Raw genomic sequence first — 14,157 nt, 5'->3', positions numbered from 1 at the left:
GCTGTTAAAATGTGCAGCTATTATGCAACCATACAGTTTTTTTCCCAATAGAGACGCTACACCAAAAACTCGATTTTGACAACTTATACCGAAATCATCGGTTATTTGCCAAGCGCATAGCTTTTTTTCTCACAAAGTCGGACAGCCAGAAAAACCGGACTTTCCCAGGACCGCAGTGATACTCTGAATCACTTCTGACGAAGGACCTTGGTGTTGAAATTGACGCTGGTTATAGAGCGTACGAGCCTTGAGTCGAACTCTTCACTTCGGAGTGATACACGAACCACCTTTGCAGGCTGAGTTGTTCGAAAGTGGGCTTGCCCCCGAAGGGGTGCACCGGGGTTTGCAGAGCCTCCTCCAAGCACACACCCTTCAAGAACCCGGGCGCCGGGCCGTGGGGTGGCTTGTACCCATTTTTACCAGTAGGTGTCCGGCGGTGGGATTCGAACCAACCACCTCCGACAGCCGAAGCGGACGCCCAGACCACTAGACCACAGACCACAGGCTCCATCATGGCATAAACGGGGTCCCCATACACTTTATTAAGCGTAGCACAGTACACCCTATCCAAAACAGTCACTTTAGAACGGCCTCTATCGCTACATCTATCGCATGCCACTGGCCGCCAGTGACAGCGCCAGTACGAGAGCGCATGGACAGATGGCGCCCCAAATTTTCTAAGCCCTTCCCAGCGCCTATTCTTGACATATTCTGTGGCAACCTACAAGAAAACTAGAGGGCTTGGTGCTTGTTGGCTCTGAGTGAACGGCAAGAAAATACTTGCATATTGTAAAGATGAGCGGCGTAAGCAGCGCAGCAGTTCAAGTTTGGATTTTTAAATTCTACTCACAAGGTTCACTGCAGCTTCACAGATATCAAGAAAACAGGATAGCATACGCCCACCGCACCAAATCATGCAAGCCCATGGCCAGCTCGAGTGAACCAAGATGCCAACCGGAAGTTAAGGGCGCGATGTTGGCAGACCAAGCAGTTTCTAATACCGTCTAATACTACAGTAGAATGAAACTAAGAAATGCATTTATTTTTCATGCTCTGTGAAGCAAACATAAACTCGAGCCTGCGTAGGAGCTAGACCAGGAGTGCCACATGCTTTTCAAGCCTGTCGTTAATACAGCGCCCAGTCTGGCCTATGTAAACAATGGTGTGACGTTCCTTGTGTGTGCTACGAAGGGCCTCGTTTCGGCGGGCCTGGCCCCGTGACAAGACGGCGGGCATCATCAATTACCGAGCCATACTCGTTGAGAGTGAACGACCAAAACGAAGGGGTTAAGCACAACCGGACCCCCTTTCCATAGTGTCGGCACTTGCCGAACGCCGCCGCCGCCGCCGCCGCGGGGAGACGGGCGTTATCTTCCCCAATTGCCGTGGCCGTGCCAGGGACAAAGGGCCTTGCTTCGGCGGGCCTGGCCCCGTGGCAAGACGGCGGGCATCATCAATCAACCCTCCCGAGCACATCCCAGAACAAGGGACCACTTTCCCGGCCTTTTAGTGACCTCGCGTTCCGGCCTTGAGTGGCGAGTGTCATTTGATGGAGAACGGAGGTCGGTGACCCGCGGGAACCGTCAGCGGGCCATAGACCGTCTACCACAGCCGACGCTACCTCGACGACAACCTTCTTTCCCTCGGACTCAACACGTGAGGGGGGGCGAGACCATAAGTGCGGTGGTGTGTTTGAGCGTCCAAGTGAAAGCCCTAGGCCCCCCCCACTCCGGCGTGGGCGTCCTCACCCTAGGGAGTGTGGGGATAAGAGGATATAAAAATCGACAAGGAGTACGGAAGAGCAACGCTCAGGACGACATCGTTCGCCAAGGGGGCCTTCAGCGCCGAAGCCCGACGGCGTGCAGCTTCTGCCAGCAACCGTTCGAGCTCAACTCCGGAGCCCCTCCATCGTCCCTATGAAATCGTCGGCACGTAAACTCGGACGCCCCAGCCTCTGAATCATAATCATGTATAATTATTGAATATATCTGTTTGTTTAAACTGAGCCATACGGTGTCTCTTTGCCTCTCCGTCCCGTGTGAACCTGCGCATTATGGGGGGTCGTCACACTGGTGTCAGAATTGGGGTCTCAAAAGCAAATGTCCTCTGAATGCTGCGACATTCATGACTTCAAAATTGTAATCAAAAGGGAATCACGTTACTGATTGTGGGACCTTTACCCCCATTTGAGAGGCTTGAGGCACCGGAGTGCTTGAGCGAAAAAAAAAAATGTCTGTATCTGAGGGAGCTCCCACTCCACAGCCGTCGCTCGGAGCAAGCATGCTGGCATTACGAAGCGTCATTCCGACGTTTACGGGAGATAAGACAGGGGTTCCAATCTGCGATTTCTTTTCTATGCTAGAAGAGATTGGGAAAATGGGGGGGATGGTCCGATGCTCAAATGCTGGGAATGGCGAGGTGTAAGATGGCAGGAGCTGCTCATGATTTTGCATGGCGAGACGAAAAAGTAAAATCCACAAAATCATTTGCGGAATTTAAGAAGCTCACGTTTGAGCATTTCGACACTGAACCACGTCACGTGCGGGTACAGAGGTTCTGTGACGCCGGACAGATGGTAGGGGAGGACGTGCGAACGTTTGCGTCGCGGCTTCAGCGCCTAGCACGCGATACGTTAAGAAGGGAGGAGGAAGGAGACCAGCAAAGAAGAAATACGCGGAGGATCTACTTAAAGAGGAAATGACCGCTTTGTTCGTGGCTGGTCTGCAAGACCCCGTGGGCCGGTTCGTGCTCTCGCGCAAGCCGAGCAATTTCGACCAAGCCGTGGCGGCCGCATTGGATGAGGAACGAAATGAGCCGTTAACGACAGCCGCAGCGAGAGTACGCGTCATAGAGAGAGCGGTGCTCAACCCTGAGGTTTCTCTCTTGACAGAGCGGTTAGATCGCTTAGAACAGCTGCTATCTCAGCAGGTGGAACGCCAGGTTGAAGCGCGCGCTCAACAGCGCCCATTCGCTGGACACCGGAGACCGCCACAAAGCTACAGGCGCGGTATGCGAGATTTTGAAGAAATCGTATGCTTCGCTTGCAAGGGTCGCGGACACATCGCCAGGTTCTGCCAAAACGTGCGCCGTGGGGAGCCACAAAGAGCAGCAGGCGAGACACGCCCTAAGCAAGCCTACAGCGGGGCTCCAGATACCGAGACAAAAAACTAGATTGTCCTCCCATCCTGAGGAGCGTGGGGAGGGAGCAGTGGATGATGAGGTGGTGGTGGTTTGTGTGGCCGACGAGGCATGCCCTGTTGTGCGTTGCAAGTTAAATGGTTGCTGCATGGAATTGTTTATAGATACGGGGCCAAAGGTGACATTGCTTAAGGAGAGCAGTTTTAACACGCTTCGAAGGAAGGGGGACCGCGAGGTGTTGGAAGCGTCTTGTGGTATGGCAACCAAATTTGTAGGCATAACGGGGGATCCTCTTGGCATAAGTGGACTCTACCGGTTACACTTCTCTCTCGGCGGAATTGCATTGGAGCACCCCTGCTACGTATGCCCGGACACGGTGTCCCTGCCAAACGGAGTGTCAGGTATATAAGGGCAGGATTTTTTGAGAAAAGGGAAGGTAGTAGTCTCATTCTCTGAGGAAGAGGTTAATGCGGGCGGCTCAAAAGTTCCGTTTTTGAACAGGGGAGGGGCTGAGATTCGCATTACCGATATTGACACCCGTCAAACAGTGGGATCATTGGAGAAGGTATATTCGCGGGTTGCCGTCAGGCTGGTCGTTGAGGCGGTCGTCCTTCCTTGGTCGGAGCACATTTTGTACGCGTGTGTGCCTTCAGATGTAGAGAGCGGCGCCGTGGGAGTGCTTGAGCCGGTCGACTCTCTCAGCAATGGCCTGAAGGCAGCCGCGTGCCTCGTGACAGTTAATGACGCCGACAGAGTGCCCCTACGGGTGGTTAACTGTAGCCAGCAGCCACTGAGCCTTCCCAAGAACAAAACATTGGCTTTCTTCACCTCTGCGATAGAGAAACGTGAGCCCACCGATACGGTACTCGCAACTGTAGAGCATGCTAGTACTTCGGCTGCTCCAAAGGCGTCGTTCGATCTTTCTCACGTAAAATCCAGGAAGAGGGAGGCTCTGGCTGGTTTGCTGAACGACTACTCGGAGGTATTCGCCGCGTCCAACCTGGATTTGGGCTGCTGTGGCGTTATAAAGCACAGGATAGAAACCGGCACTTCATCTCCCGTTTACCAGCGTGCGTACAGGATTCCTTACTCCCAACGTGAGGAGATGGAGCGGCAGGTGCAGGACCTGATTGATCGCGGCATTGTCGAACACTCAGAGTCACCCTGGGGAGCACCAGCACTATTGCTGGAAAAGCCAGATAGCTCGTATCGATTGGTAGTGGACTACCGCGAACTAAATGCCGTAACTCGCATCGATCCATACCCCATCCCCAATATACAGGAGACGCTTTCTCAGCTGGGCTCTGCCAGGTACTTCACGGTAGTGGACATGGCGGCGGGATTCTGGCAGATAGCAATGGATCCGTCAGATGCCGAGAAAACGGCATTCAACACGCCGTCAGGGCACTATGAATGGAAAAGAATGCCGATGGGTCTGGCCAACAGCCCTGCTGTCTGGCAGAGTACCGCGGATGTTATCCTGGCAGGTCTTCTGGGGAGGCTGTGCTTCGTGTATATGGATGACATAATCATATACAGTGACAGTTTTGAGAACCATTTGCGCGATATTGAGCAGGTTTTGGTGCGACTGAGAGGAGCGGGTCTAAAGCTGAAGCCCTCTAAGTGCCAATTCCTCAAAAACGAGGTGAAATACCTCGGGCACGTTGTTTCAGCTGACGGCGTGCGACCGGACACTGAGAAACTAAGGTGTGTCCGGATTTTCCCTCCCCGACTAGCGTCCGCCAGGTCCTGCAGTTTCTCGGCCTGACCGGTTACTACCGAAGGCACATAGAGGAATTCGCCAGTCTCGCTAAGCCGCTCACCGCTTTAACAGCCAAAAATGTCGCCTTTCGCTGGGACGAAAACGCGGAAAAGGAAGCTAATGAGTGCACCGCTGTTGCGCCACCCCGATTTTAATTTGCCCTTCGTTATGGCCACAGATGCGTCAAAGCTCGCAGTTGGTGCCGTGCTATCTCAGGTTATCGATGGCAAAGAACATCCCGTTGCTTTTGCTAGCCGACAGCTGAGCCCCACAGAGCAAAAGTACGGAGCTACGGAAAGGGAGTGCCTCGCCGTTGTCTGGGCAGTAAAGCACTTCAGATGCTACATTTACGGCCGCAAATTCAAGCTAGTCACAGACTGCCATCCTCTGAAATGGGTGATGAGTGTCAGGGACCCTAGCTCGCGACTCGCTAGATGGAATCTACACCTGCAGGAACACTGCTTTGAAGTGGAGCACAAGTCAGGAAAGACATCTGAATGCTGATGCACTCAGCCGCACAGCTGCCGTGGCAGCTATAGATGAGTTTGTCCCCGTAGTCGACCCCGCCGAATTACGCACAGAGCAGTGCAAAGATCCTGACCTGAAGCGAATAATCGAAAGCTTAGAGGGCGCACCGTCTCACCCCGATCAGCTAGGTTATTTCGTTGGCAAAGACGGCACCTTGTGTCGGCGCACGAGGCCAACCAGGAAATGGAGACCAGAGAAAACCGCTTGGGAGAGAGTCGTCAGACCTCGGTCGTGGACAGAAAGGGTTCTTCGCGCGTTTCACGATGCGCCATGCGCTGGTCATTTTGGCGTAGCGAAGACACGCAGGCGTGTGGAGCGTTTGTACTTTTTGAGTGGCATGCGACAGGATGTTAGAGACTACTGTGCGAAGTGTCATTCCTGTCTCGAAAGAAAAACACCCAAGAGACGAAGACCAGCTCCAATTCAGCCGTTCCCTGAGGTTTCGGCTCCCTTCGAGCGGACAGGTATGGACATAATGGGCCCATTGCCCACGACCACTTCTGGAAACAGGTACAATTTAGTATTTGTCGATCATTTTTCAAAATACGCGGAAGCGGTAGCACTCCCAGATCAGAAGGCAGACACGGTTGCAAGAGCATTTGTCGAACAGATCGTGCTCCGACATGGACCCCCGAGGCAACTCTTGACAGATCGGGGAACGAACTTCGTGTCGCAGCTAATGAGGAGAGTTTGTGAGCTGCTTAAGATCGCTAAGAAGCAGACAACACCGTACCACCCGGCTTGCAACGGCGCGGTGGAGCGACTGAACCAAACCGTGGCCGGGTTCCTGTCGGATTTTGTTTCGCGCGACCAGCGGGACTGGGACTTGTGGCTCCCGTATGCAATGTTTGCCTACAATTCCGCAGCACACGAGAGCACGGGCGAATCGCCATTCTTTCTTCTCTATGGCCGAGACCCGGACCAGCCTAGTGAAGTGCCAGAGGGCCCCCGTCATGTCCCATACGCTTCACTGGACGACTATAAGGTTGAGCTAGAATCGCGCTTGCAAGTGGCGAGGGACATCGCAAAGGAGGCCTTAAAGAAAGCGGCGAAGCGCAGGAAGGAGGTGCATGATCGCAGTGCTAGAGACGCGCCGTTTGATGTGGGGGACAGCGTGTACATTGAAAACTGCCAAAGGCAGATTGGGCTAGCTAGTAAGTTCCAGACGAAGTGTAGAGGACCGTGCGAGGTTGTCGAGAAGCTTTGTCCGGTAAACTTCAGAGTCCGGGACGTGAACCGGCGCTTGATAAGGATACACGCAAATCACCTCAAGTCGGCACCGGTTCAGTATTCACGAAATGAGGAAAGGGAAAGCGCGGATTTTGATGGGGACAGAAGTGAAGCGAAGAGCGCAGATAGTTCGCAAGAAACGCCCTCTCCCGCATTTGTTCGGCAGGCGCCAGAGGTGACGGCCGAAATGCCACCGGATTTACTTCATGCATTGCTAGAAGAAGAAGCGCGCGAGGTTGCCGCGCAGATAACGCCAGGAGAGGCTCCTGCCACGAGCCCTCGCGAGTCTCAAAGCAGACAAAGGGTCACAGACTTACTTGGTATGACTCATGAAGGCCGATATCCGCTGCGAAATCGGAAAGCTAAGTCGGACTAATGGCGTAAACAGAGCGGAGTTGGTAGTTAAACCTTTCTGTCATTAAGTAACACCTTCACAGGAGAGCATGCGGAGCGCATGCAGAACCTGCCCTACTTCCTTTCGTTATCTATATTTTTGTCTGTGCCGTGATCGTGCTAGAAGTGGGAGCTCCTTTGTAACTGTGGTAAATTTATTTTGTCCAGTTTGGACTAGAAAGGAGAGGCTTGGGTGCTGAGTTTCATGTTTATCTGTAAAAGAAGATCAGTGCTGCCCCTGGAGACGTCAGTTATGACAGCTGAGGCATATGGTGCTGTGCAGTGGTGTTGAGTGCAGCGAAAAGTGTTTTGTCGGACGCACTGTGCGAGGCGATTCAGAAAGCGAAGGGGAGCTGCATGGACTCAAATGTTCGAAGAACATTCTTCTGGAGGGTGAGCGAGTGTGACGTTCCTTGTGTGTGCTACGAAGGGCCTCGTTTCGGCGGGCCTGGCCCCGTGATAAGACGGCGGGCATCATCAATTACCGAGCCATACTCGTTGAGAGTGAAGGACCAAAACTAAGGGGTTTAAGCACAACCGGACCCCCTTTCCATTGTGTCGGCACGTGCCGAACCCCGCCGCCGCCGCCGCCGCGGGGAGACGGGCGTTATCTTCCCAATTGCCGTGGCCGTGCCAGGGACAAAGGGCCTCGTTTCGGCGGGCCTGGCCCCGTGGCAAGACGGCGGGCATCATCAATCAACCCTCCCGAGCACATCCCAGAACAAGGGACCACTTTCCCGGCCTTTTAGTGACCTCGCGTTCCGGCCTTGAGTGGCGAGTGTCATTTGATGGAGAACGGAGGTCGGTGACCCGCGGGAACCGTCAGCGGGCCATAGAACGTCTACCACAGCCGACGCTACCTCGACGACAACCTTCTTTCCCTCGGACTCAACACGTGAGGGGGGCGAGACGATAAGTGCGGTGGTGTGTTTGTGCGCCCAAGTGAAAGCCCTAGGCCCCTCCCACTCCGGCGTGGGCGTCCTCACCCTAGGGAGTGTGGGGATAAGAGGATATAAAAATCGACAAGGAGTACGGAAGAGAAACGCTCAGGACGACATCGTTCGCCAAGGGGGCCTTCAGCGCCGAAGCCCGACGGCGTGCAGCTTCTGCCAGCAACCGTGCGAGCTCAACTCCGGAGCCCCTCCATCGTCCCCATGAAGTCGTCGGCACGTAAGCTCGGACGCCCCAGCCTCTGAATCATAATCATGTATAATTATTGAATATATCTGTTTATTTAAACTGAGCCATACGGTGTCTCTTTGCCTCTCCGTCCCGTGTGGACCTGCGCATTATGGGGTGTCGTCACAATGGCGCAGCTAAGAATTGTCTTACATACCACATTCACAGTGCAAGCAACAGCGCCAACTCCGAATTTAGCAGCCACCCTTTTCACATTATATCACAGTTAATGCACATTCGGAAGGACATTTATTCGCCTTTTCTTTTTCCTGCTTGAAAGAAGGATCCTCGACGCTCCGGTAAAACTTCCGCATCCTTTTCAGCGAGCTTTCTCCCACATAAAGTACCGAGCGCTCAAAGCCGGTTTGTTCGTAAGGCTGTAGTTAAAGGTCAAAACTGGCTTCAACTTTCTTCGTTCTAGGTGCGTGCTATGGACTTTCTTGGACAGAATGCCGCAGTACCACGTTTTACAAGCTACGAATGTCCACAATCAAATAGTAAAACATCCTTCTCGTCCGTCCCATATAATCCCCACAGAGATGGCTGTCCGGAGTGAAAAACAATATAATGCCTACTGACTAAACAGTAGTGTGAAAATTTGAAAGAAGAATCTAAAGCCTTTTAACCAGCATAAAACCTCCCCAAGACCAAGTGAGGAACAACAGAAAAATCATATTTCATATCTAATTAAAAAAGAACTTGAAGATCGTCAGCGTATCTAGAAATTTTAATAATGCTTCGGTCATCAACATCACTCTCAGCTCGGTGAAATTTGGCTCGCATATCTGGCACAAGGCCACTACGCAGAACGCTGACCATATAATACGCTTTTGTAAAAAAGATATCTCAAAGAAAATAATTTCAGGAAAGAATCCCCGCGAGGCACGGCAAATCCTGGAAGCCCATCAATCCAGTAATCTCAGTGCCCTCTCGAACAGCCAAGAGCACTTTATCGTGCGGAGCCGAATGAAATATTTCTTAAATTCCCAGAAAAAATCCCCAGTTGGCTTCTGCGACGTCTTCCCGAAAAGTTTTTACCGGGCTATCGGAGCTGCCTAGCTTAAAAAGATTGTCTAGAACTAGCTTTAGGCGGAATTAGCTCACATGCGCAAGCTAGCATTCTCGCTCAAGATGCGTCTAGCAGTGCTGCAGACCACTGTCCTCTTGATAATTATCTACAGGAACGTCACTTCAAGAAAGATCGTTATAGCCCATCTCTCTGTGATTGTTTGGGTCGACTCACTCACTGGACCTTATGCCTTGAGTATTAAGATTTTACTGTGGCATAAAAAAGCGGTCCCTGTAATACTGATGCACAATTGTTTGTCCCGTTTCCCCCGACCAGACACAGCAAGTTGTGAAGAGGATTTAGATGAGTGTCTATCTCCTCAACCCGCAGAGTTATCCAGTCTTGCTACTTGTGAGCATGAACAAAGCAACGATCCTAGAGTGCAACCGTTGTCCGATCAAGCCGGTATGTTTGCACCTGTCATGCCATTCGTCATGTCGAAGGGCGTGGTCTTTAACCACTATTCCGTTGAGGGTGCACGTCTGCTTTTCGTCGTCCCTCCGGTCTTCATGGCATTCTCGTTCATATGCCACGCACGACGATATTGCTTCCCGTCACCAATGCTTTTCTTGTACGTTCCACAAAACGCTACATTTTTTTCTAGTCCGCACTTTTCAGGAGAAACTAAGCAGTGCGTTTCAGTGCCTACAGTGTCACCGCTTTAGGCATCACGCTGCCACCCTGCCGGCTTGTTGCATCTGCTCAGGCCGCCTCACGTCCCTTTTCAGAAGATCGGGGTTGACTTGCTTGGTCCGCTTCTGAAGTCGGCCACGGGCAAACGCTGAATACTCGTAAGACGACTAATTGACTCGATACGTGGAGACAGCTGCTCTCGTGTCCGCCGAAGTAACCAACATCTCGTCCTTTTCACCTGCATTCGGTTATCTTTCGCCACGGGGCTCCTCGAGTCGTAATCAGCGACCGTGGGCACCAGTTTACTGTCAACATTGTGTAAGAGGCACAGCGGCTCTGCCAGTGTCACTATATTGTCATTCGACGCCGTACCATCCACAAACGAATGTCTACACGAAGCCCATCAACCGCACTTTCAGGAAGATATCAATGTATATGTACCGCCGAGCATAAAAACTGGGACACCGTGCTACCGTTTGTCACATTCGCTTACAACATTGAAAATTCCGACGTAACCTTATACTTCGCCATGTTTCTCCTTTATGCCCACATCCCAGGCACCCTTCTGAACAACATTGTTCCCTTTTCTCAAGATCCTCATCCGTCCGTTTCGCAGACCCTTCGCCGTGAGGAGGAAGAGCAATGGCTAGCTCGCCTAAGAACGATCAGGACACAGATTCGCACCAAGGGCCATTAGTGCAATGGACACATTGCATTAACGTACGAGACAGGTGACTAAGTTTGACTCTGCGGTTCACTGCGTCGACAAGACCTCTACCAGAAATTCCTCTTGAAGTACAGCTGCCATTTAGTCGTTCTCGATTGCCTCATTGACGTCAACTACCTAATTGCTAAAGTTACCCCAGATAATCGCCACTCCCGCAAGCCTCACGTTGTTCACGCCACCCGCCTCAAAACACTGCCATCCAAACGCTCGCTAAATTGCTTGAGGATGAGTTTCGACTGACACGGGTGAAATGTTTAGGCGCGCTGCCGAGCTTGGCTGTTGGGCCCGCTGAAAGCTGACCGTTCCGTGACGTCCTTGATCCTCGCTTTGGCCTTGTAAATAAACCAGTTCCCATCCCCGCAACTTCGTATCACGTGGTGGAGGTAGGGTTTGGCGTCCTGGGCCCTCCCTTTATTCCAAGCAGCCGACACTTGGCCGGACTACCGACACAATTCTTACTATCGTCACCCGGGACCTCTAACTATCAACCTGTCAGCACATCTGAGGCGGATCCTCCACCCAGCCGGGACTGCTCCAATAAGGCCAGGTTCTGGCCACCTAGGCTGGAGCCGCGCACGTTTTCTTGCGTGGCGGAAGAGGACGTTGAAGAGCGGCTAAAACATTACCAGCAAGTGAGCAAATGTAGCCGCTGGGATAAGCTGACACAGCTGGTGAGCGTGTATTTCTCTCTTTCGGGCTCCGCGCCTCTATGATTCGTGAACCATGAGGATGCCTTGCCACCTGGGGAAGCTTTGTTGACGAATTAACTAAAGCATTGCTTTGGTGACACACTTTCGAAAAAGATGAAGGACGAACAAACACTTGGGGGACCAACAAACTCGACGGCCTAATGAGACTTGCACGATGTACACTGAGGATTTGCTAAAGCTGGGCACCTCTTTGAACCTCAATATGAATGAAGAGGACAAAATCAGCCTTCTTCTGAAGGGTATCGCTGAAGATGTGTATCATATTTTTCAGCACGAAGGACAACCTCCATCCGCCATTGTCCGACGTTTGAGGCGCTAAAAACCGGACGCATTTCTTCCAAGCTTGATCGTGTTTCTAACGTGCGCATCGCGCATCAAGTCAAACGTGGCGTGGACTTTGCTGGCAGTGAAGACCTTGCTTCCGTCGCCCGACGCATCTTCCATGAAGAGCTGACCCAGAAATTTCAATGCCCCACCGATGATCCCGTTTACCCCAAATGCTCGCTCCAGACTCCGCCACCTGAACCACAAGCCACGTGGGCCATACAGGCCTACCCAGGTTCACGCACACGTACCGGCCAAGACCGCGTCTTCGACCCTCCAACGCAACACTTTCCATGCCACCCCCCGAGGAAGATCACTATTCTGCACATTGAAGCTCCAATCACCCTCCAGCCGCCTTCCATGTTCGCTACGCTTTCTATGAGGCTCCAATTTGCTACCTATGTGATCGTCCTCAGCACATTTCTCGTTACTGTCGGCACCGCGACGCTGTGTTTGAATCAAATGCTCATGGAAAACTTGCGAGTTCCTAGGCAATTCTAACTCAACGTTAACAGGCAGTGAATTTCGGAAAGATTAAAATCTGCTGTGTAATGCGCACAGCGGATAAACGCTCGTACCTAAGCTAATGCACTGGGTTGCAAGACAAGGCAAAAGTGACGGAGGGCAGCATAGAGCCAGTTTGCTTGCTTACAATAACATGGAGGTATATGGGAGAGGCCTCTGTCCCCCAGTGGACGCAGCAACAATGTTATTGGTGATGACGATATTCGATCTCCTTGTGGAAGGAGATGAAACCTGTTTTTCATATCTGCTTTGCAGCGTCTTTGAATGACAGAAGAACACAGAGCAACCACCAAGCACAGACAGGGTGAGCACACGTTTTGAGTAAGCGTTCAGATGAATGTCCGAGGCTCCGGTAAGCGGTGTCTCCGCTTGCGTGTTCCTGCCTCCGTGGTGCTTTATACAATCTTTGAACGACTTAGTTGTGATTCGGTCTTTTAGAAGACAGCTAGCTCTGCGCGCTTGGAGCCTCTCTTATACAGTAATATCCCTCACTGCGGACAGCAATGTGTAGTACACTGAAGAATGGCTTATCTCGTGACAGAGCTACACTGCAGGCAATGAGGCAATTCACAGTGGACGGCACATGAATCTCGGCGATCTTCAGTTCCGTAACGGGAACATAAATCTCAGCTCACGGAAGCAATTCCATTACAGCTTTATCGACCTGCAATCTTTCCTACCTTGTGCTCGGCAGCAGAACACCGCACCCACTGCGATGGGTCATGGGGGAACGATGTGCAAAACGGTACTTGTGTCAGCTCTATGCGCCCTGTCCTGTCGGTCGTAACGGATGATGTGCAGTGAGCAAACATACTATGCAAATCAGTCAGCCTAAGGATATCAGTTAGGATCCGCAGTTGCTACAGTGCACCAACTCCTGATAATCTGTTCAATGCTGATGCGTGGCGCTTTTAATTAAGCTAATGCTGCGCAAAATTTTTCTGCACTGCCCTTCACACCGGGTGTTTAAACTAAATTGTCTGCAATTTTTAAATATAGGCTTTTTGAGTTGGAAGCGCTTTTTTCGGCATGGTATTACCGCAGTGAAAGGCATCAAAATACAGCAAAGATGTGCTAACTAATTGTTAAATGTTTAACCATCAGTGTTGGTCTTCTCTTTATGGAGACGTATATAGCCCACCGTAACTAATATCCACAAAAATTTTTAGAATTCTGAAGACGCATATACACTCACGCGCTGTTGTCAAACCAATTTTACCTAGATAGCACAAGACTACACGCACTTTCGAAATGTTGTAGGCAATGGAACCCCTCCTTTGCACGTGCATTTTATTGCAAGGCATCTGCGAACCGAACTGAGCCTGTGATTGACGTTAGCGTAGTCTACTTAAGAAACATTGTGGCTTGTGCCGCCGTCCTGACTGTAGCATGTTTCAGAAAACTACTGCACACAGAACGCTGCGATATAGGAATGTCATCAGAGAAGCATGGCTTTCGGAAAGTGACCCACAGAGCTGCATCTTTCAGTCTTGCTTGCAAGAACATACACCCCTGGTCACTTGTACCCGTGGTAAATATCAGCTCAAACCCTATGCAAGCTGGATGCACCATAGCTGGAGTTGACTGCTCAGTGTGCCACAGCGCCGAAGATAACTGCGTATACAAAATTAAAAAAACTAATAGAAATATTATTTAGAATGGGCTACACACCTCTCACAAAATAAGGAGATTAACAGTAATAGTTGAAATGTTAACTCCTCACAATTAGGTAACCCGCCAACTAGTTATCACGCTTTACCTGTGTTCTGAAGCGATATGCCGCTGAAAATGTTATGCCGAAAATGCGCTATTCTAATTAAAAAAAGCCAATTTTTAAAAACCGTAGATTGAGTTACGTGAAACACCTGGCGTAAACGGCGGAATTACTTTGCTTGTAGCAGTTCAGCTCCCGACGATTATATGAATGATGGAACTCTTG

General features: G+C 51.3%; 1 protein-coding gene across 4 annotated transcripts in view; it reads right to left on the bottom strand.

Moving 5' to 3' along the window:
* Nucleotides 1-14,157, bottom strand: part of LOC144094166 (uncharacterized) — a 144,452-nt gene that overhangs the window by 128,860 nt on the left and 1,435 nt on the right. The window lies entirely within an intron of this gene.

Source organism: Amblyomma americanum, chromosome 6, assembly GCF_052857255.1.
Source record: "Amblyomma americanum isolate KBUSLIRL-KWMA chromosome 6, ASM5285725v1, whole genome shotgun sequence".
NCBI classification, from domain to species: Eukaryota; Metazoa; Arthropoda; class Arachnida; order Ixodida; family Ixodidae; genus Amblyomma; species Amblyomma americanum.
Note: the sequence above shows the minus strand (reverse complement) of the source record. Positions and strands in the feature narration are given on the sequence as shown.